The sequence below is a fragment of the Diachasmimorpha longicaudata genome, chromosome 2, assembly GCF_034640455.1.
Source record: "Diachasmimorpha longicaudata isolate KC_UGA_2023 chromosome 2, iyDiaLong2, whole genome shotgun sequence".
Classification (NCBI taxonomy): domain Eukaryota; kingdom Metazoa; phylum Arthropoda; class Insecta; order Hymenoptera; family Braconidae; genus Diachasmimorpha; species Diachasmimorpha longicaudata.
The window spans coordinates 3,082,441-3,095,124 of record NC_087226.1 but is presented as its reverse complement, the minus strand read 5'-3'; positions in this window follow the sequence as shown (position 1 = coordinate 3,095,124).

The window sequence follows — 12,684 nt, the reverse complement described above, 5'->3', positions numbered from 1 at the left end:
TCTATTAAAACCTTATTTTGTAAATTCATCGGAGTGTTAATAATTCAACGGATTATTGTTGAGATACGCAACGTTATAAATTTCCACGAGGAATAGTTTGTATAATCAGGACACAAGGCTCACGCCTAATAAAAGTACATCAGCAATAGGTTCAGTGGACCATTTGTGTTAAAACATTATTTTCTACCACCAATTGTTCCACTTCTCCTAAATACCGGCAAAAAACATAGTCACTCCTCAAACAAGATCTCTTAACAAAATACTGCAGGCCTCCTGCATCATGAGATAATTAACATCTAAACAATTATCCCCGGAATGCCAAGGGGGATGCCCGCGGTTTTCAGAAAGCGGTGGACAGAGTAGGCAGGCTTGAGATGCTGGGCATAACTGGGGCCCTTCGGACGACCCCGAGCTCAGCACTGGAGGCTTTTCATGCAACCGCCACACCTAATCATAAGCGACGAGGCGACAAAATCGGCTGCAAGACTGCGGCTACAGGGACCGTGGAAGGGAGCCAGGATTGGGCATGCTAATATCCTCCGCGCAGACAGAGAGCTGGAAGGGCTACTATCGCGCGGTGCTGACGCCTGCAGACCCAGATGGCACTTTGACAGGAATTTCTCTGTCAACCTTAAATTGGGGGGAAACCCCGTCAGGAAAGGACGTGGATTGGAGGCCGCCCCAGGCGCAAGTCTAGTATACGGATGGTTCCCGGGTGAGCGGACGAGCAGGGGCGGGGCCTGGTCTGAGGGGCCAATAGCGAAGGCCATCGGGCTGGACTCGCACGCACGCAGTCGTGCTCCAGAGCTGGCTGCCCTGAGGACCTGCGCGAGGATGATCCTGGAGAGAGGGTACAAGGACAAAAAGATCTTCATCTACTCAGACAGCAGACGCGCGCTGAGGGCAATACTCAAATACGAGTGTTGCTCAAAACTAGTGGGTGAATGCGTAGAGCTGATGAAGCCAATCGCCGTACACAATCGGCTAGGGGTGGCTCGGATTCCGGGCCACGCTGGCATCAGAGGCAATGAGAAAGCCGATGAGCTAGCTAAGAACGGATGCCGAAAGGCCTCTCAGGGGGAAGTGGAGCGCGTAGGCGTGCAAACTGACTGTGTGAAGGACCTAATCAAGTAACGTGGGGACAGGATGATTGTGGTTAGGTGGGGCTCGGAAACGGGCGCCAGACACGCAAAATCCCTCTTGGAAGGACCCACTAGGAAGATTGCAGAAGCTCTCTTGGGCCTAAATAGGGCTAAGCTCCAAGCTATAGTGGGGCTTATCACTGGACACTGGCCCCTGGCTCTGTACGTATCGAGGATAGGCAAAGGGACTGACCTCCTATGCAAAAGATGCGGGTGGACGGAGGAGGATCCGCTTCACCTATGCACAAGATGCAGTGGGCTCGATGAAGTCAGATGGGCCGTTTTTGAGTCTGCATGCACAAATATACATGTCGACAGGGACGCTATCAAGGGGCTCTACGAGTTAGCGCGTAGGGCACAGATACTCGAGACCAGCGACTGGACGGCTGCCTAAAGGCAGGGTGTAAAAGGGCCGAAAGGCTGATTACACCTCTAGACTTATGAGGACCGTCTAACGGCAATAAAGTCAAAGTCAAGTGTATTTATTTATTTTCCAGGTTGTCGATTAATATATCAAAATTTAAGAGAAATTGATCCTTTAATTTGCTGAGTTATGCTTTTTTTTGGAAATAAAAATTAGACCTAGAATAAAATTTTCAAAATTTCAAATTAAGCCTGTTTGAGGTCACGAATTGAATGCAATGCACAATAAAGGCCGATGATTTTATAAAATCGATTTGATTTGAATTTTTTCGGGATATTAGGAGTTATATATCTTCTTGTCTCTTTTTGGGGCACTTGCCACTTGCATTTTACCCCCAAAAATAATGGCTACGTGAAATAATCCATTATTTTTTCTCAAAACACATGTATGGATAATCAACAATTAATCGTTATTTCATAGTTCTCCAAGGCATTTTCCTTAATTATTTGTCAAACATCTCTGGTTTTGGAAAAGTATATTGTTAAAATACATTTTATACTTTAAGGTGCAGTAAAGAGCGTTTTTTCAGAAAAACTGTTTATTTCCAAGGATAAATAAACAAAGAGAAACAAATAGAAAAAGGGTTAGGTGTCTACCGCCATGAGATGCCAAATTATGCATTTCTATTTTTTCATTTATCACTGAAAATAAACCCCTTTTCTATTCCGGAACTGATCGAAAAAAGCGCGAACCGCATTTAAATTGCTAGGGGAAGGTTATCTCTTCTCAGCGCACTTTTGCCAACCTCTCATTTCTCGCGCGCGACGCTGATTGCGAACCGACCGCAAAGCGTCCGTAGGAAACAAATGCTGTCAGCTTTTAAACAAAAATCTGACAGCTTCAGTTTCTGAGATAATCGCACCGCGGAAAATATGTAAAAAAATCCGTTGCAATGCGCGGATCTTTTTAATTGCGCATTTAATTGGGAGAAAATTAACGTAAATGAATATAGCATACGCGGTTTAGATATTGTAACCAAGTGTATTTTTGCTGTAAATTGCCGCGTTTTCACTCAGTGACGGAAATTAGTTTTGGAGGTAGTGGAAGGGGTAGCTGGGTCGTGTATAGATACTTGGGAGCACTCGGCCTGTTTTGTTGGAGGTTTCGAAATATACATGGTGTCCGAGATCAAATTGTACACCCAAATAACTATTGAATGTGGGTAGTAATCGAAAAATCTTTCGAATAGAAGTTGTAGGGCTCCAAGTGGGAGAAATAATGAGATATGTTTTGAGCATTTAAGTCTTCATGTTTTTATGCTACAAGCATAAGTTCATTTTTTTCATAAGGGATCAAAAATTTTCTTGTAACAAAAGTTGTTGTACTCGATGAGATGTATCTAATGATGTCACACATAATGTGTTTTTTATGTTTCTGAGCTCAAAAATACTAAAAATGGAACTTGTCAACGATATTCCAAATTCAGACACGATAAACAGAAAAATAAAGGAGAAACAAAAAGGCGCCAATGGATTGTTCTGCAAAAAGACGTTATAACAAGTGCTCAATGTTCCCACCATTCACTTCAATATACAACTCAAGTCGACGTCGGAAACTCTGCACAACATTTTGAAGCGTTTGTTGAGGAATGTTGGCAATAGCGCCTCTGATACGTGTTTTCATGTCTTCAGCAGTCGTTGGTCGATTTTTGTAGACTACATCTTTAATGTAGCCCCATAAATAAAAATCAAGTGGAGTTAGATCAGGTGATCGCGGAGGCCAAAGAACAGGACCACCTCTGCCGATCCAACGACGAGGGAACAGAACATTGAGATAATTCCGTACACAAAGTGCAAAATGCGGTGGCGCACCGTCTTGTTGGAACCACATTCTTAGTCTTGCGTCAAGGTGTACATGTTCCAATAAAACTGGGCGGTCATCTTGTAAAAACTGTAAATAGCGTTGACCGGTGACTGTTCCGTTCAAAAAATACGGCCCAATCACTTGCCCATCAACAATGCCACACCACACTGTTATGTCCGGAGATATTTTGCGTCGAAGGACATTTGCCCTTGCTCCCAAGCTAGAATTTGTTGATTAAATTATTGGACGACGCTGGTTTTTCTTTTTGTTCTTACCTGCGGAGGATTTTATAATTTGTAATTTTCCAATTGCTTTAATTAAAAGAAATGTAGTATTGTCCAACTTTACGTATTTATTGACATTTGAATGATTATACATTGTTTGAGATGGAAACCGTTACAGTTAAAGGACCCTTACAATCATTGTTGGATCTTTATGAATTTTACAATTTTACAGTTACTCACTGCGACCGATTGCTAATTCTGGGTTGCGAATTCTTGGGGTGATTCCACCTTTCTTCTCTGCCAGATGACCAAGAGTACACTATCACAGATACTTAGGTGGAATACCTGTCTTTCACTTAGTTGTTGGTAGATTTTTTATTTATTGACTTGAGTCCAGGCTCTATAGTTTTTAATTAACAAGTATAATTATGGTTGAGTCCACCCACCATTCACCAAAGGTTACCACCAGTCCCGTTAATATGCAGGAAAATATTTATTCTCGGCTTAAGGATGCAATATCCCCGAATAATTGCTAACTAATGTTCCCTACTTTTATTCAGGAACACTCCGAATGTTTAATTAAAGATTAACTCCGAAACTTTAGCTAAAATCGGACCGATTTCAATAGTATTTCCGCCAGGAAATAGTAGCTCTTCCGTGAGCGGGTTTTTCCAGACTGGTTATTTTTTGGGATGGCTCTGCTATTTCTTCCTTGGAAGTTGGGAATTTTGATTGGAGTGGGAGAGGTGGCGTGATTGCCACTACTTTGATTTAAGTTCATTGACTTGGCTCGGTTTGCTAAAAAAATTGCCAGTTGGCGAGTTTTGGGTGGCGATGGCCTTTGCGAAATGCAGCGTTGCACATTCTCCCGAGTTCAGTGGTGGGTTTCTGTGAACTTGCTGTGGCGGTGGTTCATTGACTTAATTTTGATCATTTGATATTTAAATTAATTATGTCGCGGAATTGTTAAAAATAATCTGGACATTACAACACATTTACACTCCACTGATGCTGGTGGTCAATGTGCTGAGTCCAGTGAGGATTTTCCATAGACCAATAATGGAGATTATGACGGTTTAATGCGTCAGTACTTTTAAACGTCGCTTCATCACTGAAAAGGACATTTTGGAAAACCTCGGGACTTTCGTTCAAGATCCCTATGGCCCAGTGTCAAAAAGCAACACGATTCTGTCTATCTTGTGCAGACAGCGCTTGTATCAATCTGATATGATATGGATGGTAACGGTTCGATTTCAAAATATCGTGAGCTGTGCTTCGTGGAATACCTGAATCTCTCTCAATTTCTCTTAAAGAGATGTGAGGGTTCATGTGAACCATGCCCAAAACGGTAAGCGTACGAGGATTGTCAGGATTCATCCGTTGTTGTCGTTGTCGTCGTTGCAGAACTCTTCCTCTTCGACAATTTCTCTCGATAATCCGAATGCATGAAGCTGAGGGATGACGTAATCGGTTTCGGTACCGTTGTCGATACAATCGAGCGGCCGCGCGATATGCACCTCGGCAATCTCCCAAAACCAGTAGAATATCCACAACTTCATTTGCGGAATAAACCATGATACGCGAAATCACTCAAAAATAATCTGAACTCAATATTGACCCGATTCGTACTAACTAAGAAACAATAAACACTAAGGTACATGAGATAGCTCTGGTATTTACACTTTGGTGTTTACTGGTTCTTATTAAAGGCCACTTTCTGTTTATCGTGTCTGAATTTGGAATATCGTTGACAAGTTCCATTTTTAGTATTTTTGAGCGCAGAAAGCATAAAAAACACATTATGTGTGACATCATTAGATTCATCTCATCGAGTACAACAACTTTGGTTAGAAGAAAATTTTTGATCCCATATGAAAAGAATGAACTTATGCTTGTAGCATAAAAACATGAAGACTTAAATGCTCAAAACATATCTCATTATTTTTCTCACTTGGAGCCCTACAACTTCTATTTGAAAGATTTTTCGATTACTACCCACATTCAATAGTTATTTGGGTGTACAATTTTATCTCGGACACCCTGTATACTTGGCCGATACGCTACCGCGTATCTCGATCTCACCCCTCGTCTGGTGACGTTGAAATTTTCAATTGATTGCAAATGTTGATCTTTCGCCCCTTACAGGGCACTCGTATTGTACTTATATCAATATATCTAAGCAATATATTACCATTCTAATCACGAGTATATTCGCCGTACGTAACTATAGAAATTTCACAGTTAAGGTGTTGTCGTGTAGATTAAATTTTAGATATATATTTTTTAAGTGAAACTTCTTTGCGCTCGTTCGGGTGTAAATCGAATATCGTATGTAATGAAAAAGCGACAGGAAAAGGGAGGGGATAGCGCGCGTGGTGGGGCAGTCGAACTGAAGGAGACCTGACATAGAAAGAAAAACGCGATAGATTCGGAGTAGGAAAAGACGCGAGCGGGGTAGCTTGTGTAGGGGGGGGGGATTGGCTCCGACGAAATGAACCATGAGTATCATGGGAAGGGAGGGGAGAGCGCGGTAGGTAACACCATAATGTACGTACGTGTACGCACTGTAGCGGCTGCCATCTCCACGTGCTCCGGGGCGCCTGCGCAGACCGCGCATAGCTCACTGACTGGCAGGCATTCGAATGCGCCGACGCAAAGGAATGGGACTGATGCGCAAGCGAAGCGCATGCGTAGAGCGTCAGCTGAGCGCGGGAGAATAGCGAGAGATTACAAATGGTAATGTCCGCCTATACTACACGTATAGCGAATATTGTTGGAGACTTCTTGTTTTATTAAAATATACATATATGTCAAGAGTCGTGCAGCATTTGTTGTTTATCGAGGTTATATAGTGTTTCTAAGTGTTCAAGGTTATATAGAGAAGTGAGAAGTGTTATTAAATAGTCTAAAAAATATAAATCAGAGCTGTACATCATACCTAAATCTGATGCTCAGTTGTGGAAGGAATGCAGAGATCGACTGCGTTCAAACAATAAACTAAATAAAGTGAAGAAAATCCCGAAAACCAGTGTTGAACGTGTCCGGGAATACCGAGCAAGGAAGAGGGCTATAAATTTACAACCACCTCCGAACCCGTCACTGGTAGACGAAATCGAACAGACCAATAATTTGGGCGATAGTAATGAGCCTTCCGCAACGTTAAACGCTGCAAATAGAATTTTCCACGGTAGGTTTGTTCCACGGGTTGATGCAGACATCCCAGGGCCATCAGCAAGAGAGGATGACGTAAGAAACATAACCATAAACCCTAACCTCCCTTACAAAGACTTCACTCAATTTAAAGATATACATAAAGAATTTGATAAAAAATTCAAGAATAATTCTTTCGCTTTTCCTTGCTCTATCTGTGATCGATTGTGGTTCCAAGAGGATTCGAGAGCTCCAGCCAATCAACATAGTGAGATTTCAGACACAATTGCACCAACAATGAATAGAGATGAAATGAAAATTTGCTACACCTGCCTTCGAACACTCAACGCTAATTCTATCCCAATATTGTCAGTATATAATGGCTTGTTATGTCCGGAGACGTTGTCAGCGTCGGAGGACAACTATTGTATAATTGAGTTATTTACGGAAAACATGAACTAGAAATTTTGATATAAAAATATGAAAAGCTAAATTAGAAATATAGAATGAAGCTGAGTATTTTTATATTTAGAGATTTTATTTGGACGACGCTAGATTTGTTTTTCACTCTTACCTTGATTATGTTGTTAATTTAAATAGAAAGGGGAATAAAGGAATTAGGAGTAATCAAATGATTCCGAGGAAATTTTATGGCCAAAAGTAATTTTCTCTATTATGAACCTTTTTGAATTACAATTAACAATGATTGGTTATTATCTAGAATTTTATGTAAACTTTATTTAACAAAAGATAGTAATGATTCAATATTTGTCCTCGAATATTTCTTTAGAGAGTTCGATAGTCAATTAATTTGGAATTGAAGAAAGATGTAATAATTTTTAGGAGACTCACAGTTTAAGGGTGTAAAGGTATGCTTTCCCTTATGTATCGGGAATGTGTGGATCCTTCGGTGACACAATCATCTTTCTTCACCAGAATCAGAATGGCTTCTGATCCTATCATGAATACTTCTTATTCATGCCACGTTCACCCACTCGCTTATAATTAATGAACAATGTTTATGAAAAGTTTTGAGAATGTCCACAACCACAGAAACTGATACGTTAGTTCTCTTCAAATGCAAGAAACACTCCTACTTTCGATTAAAGGATGCAGTATCCCTGTACACTTCCGGCCGTTTAGCTATTTACTATGGTGAAATAGATTACCACGCACTATATCGATTGTACCGCGAATTATAGTATGGGAGGCCCGAAAGAAACAGATCGATTCCGGAAAGTGATTTCCACCAAGTCAAACTATCGCTCCGACGGTTGTTTCTAGACTGGCTTGATCTTTTGATTTTGGGGAGCGGATCGATTTTTGGGGGTTACACGAGTTGGCTTCTAATTGGTGGAAATTATGGTATGGTTTCCCACTACCGATTGTTAAAGGGGATTGTCCTGTTAAGTCAGCGGTTTTGGCGGTCAGCAGTTTTGTCAGTGCATGATTTCCGCGGTGGAGTTCAGTGCTCTGGTATGTGTCATTCTTTTTGTTGGGGTGAATGCACTCGCCGAAATGGCGAAACGAATTTTTGGTTGACGTTGTGTTTTTGTAACTGGGATGGTGGAATTGGATGGGTTTTTGCAAGGTGGTGTTTATGGTTTAAGGAATGTGGTTCTTTGTGGTTAGTATCTATGGGGAATGCGGGAGAAACTATTGATAAAGGGTTTTGGATATCACAGGCTTCTCATGTGTACAAATACCTGCCCATCTTCCACCCCTCGATTCGGTATGAGAAAGACTTATATCACCGCAAATTCCATTCATGCAAATACGGCGATTACGGCATGGACAGGGACAATATGGAATATATGGACAGATCATCAATGTTCCAGTTGAAGTGGATATAATGGTGAAACATCGTCCACGACATCTTGATGACGATCATTGCATCAATGTACACATTAAGAAAAAGAAAATTCACAAGTCCAGTCATTTGAGTGGTCTCATCAACAAGAGAACAATTAAGGCTTGGCTGCAGTATCGAACCAAAGAATTAACGATATCATAAAATTTATACATAGAGCATTATTGGCATATACTCCCCCTGGCGCAGCAGAATTAGAAGAAGATTTGAACACTATGCCCATGATTTTAAGTGGTGATTTTAATGTAAATTTTGCCTTGAAAGAAGCTCAACCACTTGTACAATTTTTAGAAAGTAAATTTAATGTAAAAATGAATAATAATCCCAAAGACTCAACAACCAAATCAGGCACTACAATTTTTTTCTCTGCTTGGACCGCTTAGTTTTTTTATTTTCTGACAAATTTTCGTCTTGATTCCTTCAATGTAGATCAATAAAAACCTAAATACCTGTTCTCACAAAGTTTTCAAGGTATTTCTGATTTTCCGAAAAAAATGCTGGTTTCTCTTTAGCATCCGCAAAAATCGAGATATCAAGTTAAGATTTGGAGACAATATCCCTCATGACTGCAACGGTTTTTATTGTAAATGTGCGTCGTTTCTTCGTTGTGGAACATTCTAACAAAGCTACAAATAATACTAAGGCAATTTGTTTAATGAGGAACCTGGATCGGAGGGGATCGGAGTGGGTGGGTGCGAGAAGCCCCAAAAAAAGAAAGAAATTATTACACCGCACGTGTCACCTTTATTTATTAACAAACACAATTCGTCAGTCTTAATAATATTTAATTATCTGTGGAAGAGCAGTCCGTTATTATTACTAATTATAAGAAAAACCCGACGAGCCGTTCCGCAGATATAACGAGTCACATGGTTTGAGCGGTCTAGAAAGATCGATTTAGGTATCTGAGCGGCCCCGAATAACCACGTGTTGCTAATACAATAATCCGGAAGCGAGTGAGCGAGCGAATCGCCCGATCGATCTGATGAGTCGAATTCGGGGATCCTCGTGGTCGGTGGTGGGGGCAGCTTTCCTATGCAGGATACCTAGGAGCGGTCCAGGAAGTGGCGCCCCATCACCGAAAAACCGTGGGGTAGGCCCATGGCAACGACCGATTTGTTATGGTCCAGCCTAACGGTGAGCAGGCTTAAGTGTTGGTGTGGACCTGCCGGTTAGCAGGAATTCCAACACAATTGTTGGAACGAGTTGTATTGGATTATTAAGTCAAGTTTATAGAATTAATTGACATAGAAATGACGGTTATACAAACGAATCCACGTGGATGATGCCGAAGTGCCGCCCGAGTGTTAATATATAAACACAAACAATAATTTCATAGGGAGAAAGGACAGAGAGTTTTTTAAGTTCGGTGACGAATACTCTGTTAGGCTTTGTGATAAGTTTTGAGTCTCGTCTAGAGATCCGCAGAGACCAGACGTTTCTTCCTCGTGGCCGTCTGAATAAAGATAAAGTGGAAGTTAAATCCACTGCATTTTATCTTCATTTATATACCCCATATCCAATAAATTGAAAAGTTTTTTCAACCTCCATTATCGATTGGCATCGTTAAAGAGTCCCTTTGGAGTAGTGTCGCACTGCTTCCGTTCATTTCTCTACCTTCTTTGTCATGTACCAATCAATGATTAACGATGAAAAGTTTTATTCTCAGAATAAGTATTTTTTTGTTGTTTCTTTCTTTAAATTGCACAATCAAATGACGTTGTACGAGAGCTCCCAACTTGGTGTCCCTAACGCCGGACGGGATTCCGCGGACATGAGAAACAGGCAAATAGTGGTTCATGGTTGGCCGAGTGGTGGGTGAAGACTGTTAGCACCGCGTCAGTCCCGGCCAATTACTCATCTCCTTCCAGAGGCGGAGTGGTCGAGAACCAAGACGTCACAACTTATGATGTCAAAAATAACAGACATCGTTAAGAAAAGGGCAATTTTTGATTAATTTGATTAATTCTAAAAAAACATGGGACGCATTCGAATGAACTTTATACTGAATCATCGTTGCCAGGCTGGAAAAAAGTCTTTTCACAAAAGTATTTTATGAAGCTGGCTCACCATTAAAACTGGAGATGAAAACTTGAGATTTCAGGATGATTTTTATTTACCTATTTACAATATATTTGAGAGGAGGAATGGAAAATTTTGCCCGTCAGAACGCTCGACTCATCGGAACCGAGGAAAAACGGTTACAATGACTTTCAAACATTCCGGACGTTTTAAGATTAATTATTATTAACAACTAGCATCCGGCACGACACGATTGTGAGATGCCCTAGTCTATTGAGTCCGTTAGTACTGAATTGATAGAGCCATCGGCCAGAACAACGTTGATCCGTTCGAGAGCACTTTTGTTAAAAATTTGTTGTATACCCCAGTATTTTAATCTTTTCCATAGAATAATTTCATTATACTTTCTTCCTATTGTAACAGACATTTGGGGATGTCTGTTAGGAACCCCAAAGACGGGAGGAAGACCAACAAATCCCGAGACGACGAGTAGAATAAGAGCGTGAGTGAGAGGGAAGAGAGAGAGAGAATTATTTATTTATTTTTGTAACTTCCACCCCGGTGTGGCTAAACCCGGAAAATAGGGATTTTAGATTTTCCCCTCCACCCTCGGGTGGTCGATTAAGGAATTCGTTCGCCTTGTACCGACCCAAGTATGAGTTTTGTGGGCCCATTAGGATTATCGCGAAGAAGGGCCAAATTACGAGTCATCCGATAGTTTGTATGGGATTCACCCTATGTTAATTCTACGGGCATTTGAATAAGCCCGGCTGAAATACCGGCGCTCCAAAAAAAAAAAAAAAAAAAAAAAATGGATTTTAAGGGGATTAATTGTTTATGTTTTAGTTTTGGGTGGAAGGTCGCTCGAAGCAGGTACAGCCCCTGTCTTCGACGAATTGCCCGGCTGTTATTCGAGTTAAAGAATTAGTTTTCAATTTATTTACGTTTGTTTAACCCCCTTTGATCCCGGAGAGTCAAACCCGCAGGAAGCGCCAAAACCCCAGAATCCCTAGTGAGCAATCACGTCCCTAGAGCCAGGTCGGTAAAAAGGAGTCAGGACTACGGTAACCTACTTAGCATAGAGAGGGTGACACTACGCGGTGCCCCTCGGAAAAATTCGGGAGGACCTCGGGAAATAGGGCGGGGCCTCCCGGTCCGTCCCCATCAGATCGCACCGATGCGATCAATCAGTCACGATCTGTGAATCGAAGGGATAAGAACTAGAGAATAAAATCGTTCGTGCATAGTCAGTAAAAAGGATCGAGGATGAAAGGAAAAGGCAGGCGTAGACGCCTAGATTTGATGGTGAGTTAATTGTTCTAATTATTCGTTTTGGGTCATGCCCAAAGCGCCCTTTCTCCACTTCCGGGTGGTTTGTGATCAGGGTTAATAATCAGTTCCCCAAATTATAATGATTTACCCGTCAATAAAGTACGAGTGTTCTCCAGGTTTTGCCTGGCCCAAAAATCCTTTTAGGGAATTTAATTAGTGTTCTTTTGGAAAAATCCGAGCCATATTCAGTGAATAAGCGAAAGGGTGAAATAATGTGTGCGGTATTGCGTAGTAGTGTGAAGTGTAGAGCGGGGTGGCGATTGCATCATCCACCCGTTCGATATCCTGATCGAAATTCCGCCGGAACTTCTACTAGTTCCCGGTCGGCCAATAATGATTCAAACTTTCTCACATTTTGTGAGGTTATTCGGGAAGGTATTCTCTCGAATTAGGCTGTTGGATTTTGGAAATCCACTCAGCCGTTTTCGAGATATGTTGAATCGCCGGTTCACCGGTCAATTTCCCCCTTGGTGTAACGCCTTGGGTGGACCCATTGAAGAGTGTTCGCGTTTCCGACAGGATTACGGTAATCCTGTGCGGCTATAAATGATTAGAAATTGTTCAAAATTTGCTGGGAGCTTCTATTGGACTATCCCGATTTGATGGGCTAGTTTTCGATTTTCGCCTCTACGGATTAGGCGTTTCCGCGAATTTCCGGAAGCGTGATCTCCGGCCTCTGAAGGTCTCCCCCATGCGTGGTGGGTTTCGCATCCGTCT